Source organism: Octodon degus, unplaced genomic scaffold (assembly GCF_000260255.1).
Source record: "Octodon degus isolate 3935 unplaced genomic scaffold, OctDeg1.0 scaffold00236, whole genome shotgun sequence".
NCBI classification, from domain to species: domain Eukaryota; kingdom Metazoa; phylum Chordata; class Mammalia; order Rodentia; family Octodontidae; genus Octodon; species Octodon degus.
In genome coordinates this window covers 1,301,498-1,306,463 of record NW_004524812.1, presented here as the reverse complement: position 1 = coordinate 1,306,463, position 4,966 = coordinate 1,301,498, and the positions used below count along the sequence as shown (strand labels likewise).

The 4,966-nt window shown below is 37.6% G+C and overlaps 1 long non-coding RNA gene across 1 annotated transcript in view; it reads right to left on the bottom strand.

The window, feature by feature from the left end:
• Positions 1-2,100, bottom strand: part of LOC111813891 — a 6,223-nt gene extending 4,123 nt beyond the window's left edge. Inside the window, exons 1-2 of the long non-coding RNA XR_002819019.1 lie at positions 2,058-2,100; positions 460-466 (exon numbers count right to left, since the gene is read on the bottom strand). This is a non-coding gene — a long non-coding RNA (uncharacterized LOC111813891). The remainder of the gene's footprint in view (positions 1-459; positions 467-2,057) is intronic.
• Positions 2,101-4,966: the final 2,866 nt, after the last annotated feature.

Genomic DNA, 4,966 nt, shown 5'->3' with positions numbered 1-4,966 from the left:
ATAGTCATCTTCATTTGTATTTTCTCTGCATGGCACTGTTTGTGGTAGAGCTTTGCCTTCAGAGCAATCTGGTTTTTTTTTTTTTTTTTTTTTTGGCCTTCTTTGAACATTCATAAACTTCTTGACTTTCCTTCTTTCTCTTTCTCTCATTATAATCCAAGCGGTACCCATAGCATTTACAGTGTAATTCAGTATATTCATTCTGTGGCATAATGACAGCTGCAGAGCCACTGCTGGTGGCCTCAGGTGTGCAAAGAAAAGTCCTAACTTTGAGGTGTCCCAGACACACCTGTGGCTTTTCTTAATACCTGTTCCTCTCTAGGTTCTTATTGTCCATGTGAGAGATGACATTATATTTTGATTAATATTTAATTTGTTTCTTTAGCAGATTTAAGTAACTTCCCCTAGTGCCTGTTTGCTCTCTCTTCCCAAATGGACAACGTAATTCTGATTGACTACTGTTTTCCTTTGCTTTGCTTGTACAGTGTAATGTGTAGGTCTGGAGAGGAGGCAGAGATCATAAATAACAAGGGTTAAGGTTAAAGATGTTGTCAGATGACTCATCAGCATGCCACTGGGGTCAGGAGAACAGAAAAACAATCTGAAACAAAAACAACCAAACGGAAGCTCTCCTTGCAGAGCTGTGGTGAGTGTATAAATGGATTGTATGCAGTTTTGCCCAAGTGCACCAGGTTGTTTCATAGGAAAAAAATAGTCTAAAAATTGCTCTTTGGTTCTAGACACAGAGTCTGGATCAGAAACCTGGAACATAAATTTTATTTTATTTTTCTGTAGTGTTGAGGATTGAATACAGGGCTTTGCACATGCTAGGGAAATGCTTATGCTAGCAAAGTGCTCTAGCACTGAGCTACAACCAGCTGCACACCAAAGCTTTAAATATGACTATGTCTATTTCCAATATAGTAAGAGTGGAATTCTTAATATTATTCTTTTATTTTTTTATTTATTTTCTTTTTTTGGTGGAACCAGGGATTGAACTCAGGCCCTTGTGCTTGCCAGGGAAGCGCTTATTCCACTGAGCCATCTCCCCGGCCCCAATATTATTCTTTTAACTTCTCTTATTATATACATCAGTACATTTATATAGTGTCCTATAACCAATTTTTAAATTTAATATATTAGTAGAAGGTAATGTTAGTTTATGTAGACAGGCTTGATTCATTTTTTGATGAACCTCAGTTCATTAATGCATGGATATTTGGTTTCCAGTACCTTACTATTAAAAACATTCTTCTAATTCCTGCCTTTTTAAAAGTCTTTTTGCATGTGTGGATTTGAATTTTTTAATTCAAAGCTACTACATACTTATTACAAAATATATAAATTAAAATCAGTGGAGTCCTTTTTTATTCATTGTTAATATCTAGCACAATTCTAGATAACAAATCTGTAACTCTGAACAGTGCATAGATATGATTCCCCCCTTTTTTATTTTTATATTTATTTATTTATTATTTTTATTAATTTTATTGAGAAACAATAGCAATGAGAGAGTTTCAAAACAGGTCAGTAGGACAGTTACAATATTAACACATTGCATATTGTTGTCTTCATAGTGGTTATTCATAGTACAAGATGCAGACATGATATCCTGTCCAAACACTATTAGTACAAATCTTCTCATTAAACTATGAGAAAGTAGTTGTATATCTATCCCAACTATTTTGTATACACAGATACAAAATGGTCCTTCATTTTTATCCCCCTTCTTTTGTTTAGTTTTGTCCAAGATGGTAATATTCTATTACCGTTTAAATATTTCAGGTGTGTGAATTCATCAAAATAAAATAATCCAATATAGTCCAGTAGTCCATAATAGTAGAGGGTTATCTGTAGGACTGGCAATGTCAGAAGTTGTTGACTTGAGTCTTTTACAGCTCAGCATATTAATATAGCTTTGCTTTTTATACCTCATTTTGGATTAGATTTTTAGATTAAATTTCCTAAAAGGATTTTTTTTTGTATTTTATGGAGGGTTCTACAGGATATTCAGAGTCTCAGTAATAGATCAAACTCATAGTGATTCTCCTGTTTACAGCCTCCCAAGTGCTAGGATTGCAGGCACAAGCCACCATACCCAGTGTCAATTGCTATCTCAGTGTCCCCCAGAGGTGGGGCCCCATGGCCTAAAAGGAAATTTCTTGGTCAAAGTGTAGGTGCATTTTTAGTTTTGGTAGAAGTTGCCAAATTATCCTCATTATATGGAAGTGTCTGTTTTCCCATACTCTTTTTTTTTCAGAACTTGAGATTGAACTCAGGCCCTTACTCTTGCCAGGCAAGCACTTATTCTACTAAGCTATCTCCCCAGCCCCTTCTTTTCCCATACTCTAACAACAAAACATGTTCTTGAGATATTTGCTGGGGCCAGGGAGATAGCTCAGTGAAATAAGCGCATGCCTAGCTAGTGCAAGTTCTGGAGTGCAATCTCTGATACAAAAGCAAAAACAAAAACAAAACACTAAAACTAAAACTGGAGTGCATATCTCTCAAGTCTGTTCTGGGACTGAAATGTAATTTTCCATAACTGATATGTATTCAACCCTAATATGTTGGCATTAAGATGTTTGTTATCTTTTTTAACTTTTAAAACTTATCCTCAGGCTACCCTGTGTCTGTGGGACCTGTCCGGTCAAAACCCAAGCATGAAGCATGAGTGAGACCCACTTCTGTGCCCTTGGAACACCCCCCCCAAAGCTGCAGCCCCTCCCCCAATGCCCACAAAAGTGAGTGAGGACATCTGCTGCCTTCTGGGGATCCCCACATCCAGCCCTAGCCCAGGCCTGTTGAGTGTGCGGCAGAGCTTCCCTTCTCCCCTACTCCCCCTTGTCCCCTTCAGATTCAGCTCAGGCCTGGCATACAGGCCTGGGGTGAAGCTCTACAGCTGCAATCCCTGCAGAGAGAGTAGGGGACAGAACCAGCCAGCTAGTTCAGGAGCAGAACATCTTGCCAGAGGGGTACAACAGGTTCATTCCCAAGGGCAGCAGCAGGAAGGAGCTGAGCACAGCAGCCAGACCCAAGCCAGGCATAGCTGGATAAATCCAAACTTTTTAGATCTGCACCTGAATTTCAGTAGATGCTAAGGTTATAACTGCACCAAAGCTCTAAAACAAAGGTAAGAAGACAGTGCTACACAAAATGACAATGAGAAGGAGCAAAATGCAATTTCAAACCTCAAGCCCACCCATACCAAGTGCAGAGGATACTAGCACAGAACAAATTGGGAATCACACAGCTGAAATCAATGAATCAAGAGCATCTGAAATAAAGAAACAGCTGCAGAAAGGTATAGAGGAACTCAGATTGGAAATAAAAAAAGAAATCTCTGAATTAATAGCATCTGAAGTAAAGAATCAAATGCAGAAACATATGGAGAAAACCCAATGCCCACCCAGAACAAGTGCAGAGGACACTAGCTCAGCTGAAATGTATGAATTACTAGCGTCAAAAGTAAATAAGCAACAGCAGAATGGTTTGGAGGAACTCAGAGTAGAATTAATTTCTCAAATAAAAAAAGAAATCTCTGAATTCATACCATCTGAAGTAAAGAATCAAATACAAAAACATATGGAGGAAACCCAATGTGAAAAAAAAAACCTGTACAGTAAAAGAATTAATAATTGCTGCTAAAGAAGACATTGATAAAAAAAGACAGATTAGAAAAATGATGGATACCTTAAATGAGCAATACAGGAAAGAAATAGATCACATGAAGCAGAGACAAAGAGATATAGAGGAACTTAAAATCTCAATCACGACCTTGCAAAACCATGTGAGTGAAAGTGAACACAGAGTTTTAGATCTTAATGACGCTGGTGCAGCTAGTGAAAAGGCAAGAAAAGATCTCTTAAAAATAGGATGCAGAAAAAATAATCCATCACCTGCAAGATGGGGCAAAGATGAACAATGTGAGCCTAATAGGTATCACTGAGAAAGAAGAAGTCAACACAAATGACATTAAAAAAATATGGGCAGAAGTAATAGCAGAAAATTTTCCAAATATGAGGAAACAATCTGACATTCAGGTAACTAAAGCATACAGAATGCAAAGTAACCACAACCCAATTAAAAACACACTGAGACATATATATTAGTCAAAATCCCAGAAATCAAGCACAAGAAAAATATACTGAAAGCCGCTAGAGAAAAGAAACAGATCACATTCAAAGGAAAACCCATCAGAATTATGGCCGACTTCTCTCCACAAACCATGAAGGCAAGAAGAGCATGGAGCAGAGTACTTCAAGTTCTCTATAAAAACAAATTCCAGCTCAGACTACTATACCCTGCAAAACTCTCTTTCAAGTTTGATGGAGAAGTGAAATACTTCCATGACAAAGAACATCATATTTAAATAGATGCCACTTGAATATATATTCATAAGTGAAATAAACCAGACACACATATGCAAATATCATATAGTTTCCCTAGAATAAGAACTCAAAAGAAGAAACACAAATAGGAAGGTATAATACAATTAAAAGGAAAGCAAAACTTGAGGACTAGATAATGAAGAGAGAGCAAGCAGAAGAGCTAGGAAACATGACACAGGCAAAGCCATACAGTTATATGTACAAGATGGGTAAGGCAACGATCCTGGGGCTCTTCAGAAGATTTTCTAATCTAGCAGTTAATTGGAAGTATTCTCACCCTGAGTAACTCTATATGCTGACACCTGTGAACAAAGCAACTGCACTGAAGATGACAATTTTAAATTTTATGTTCATTCTTGCAGTGTCTGTCATTCTGCTCTTCTGAATACGTACTGCTTGTCATGACACGCCAGTTGCTGATGTGCTGTCTCTTGGGTAGATGTTCATTTACAAAGAAAAGGGGGTGGTGAATGCAGGCAGGAGACACAAAAAGAAGTGTTGTGGGACTGTCCTACTGCAATGCTATATGTGGTTAGATTTCTAAACTTATGTATAAACACACACACACATATATA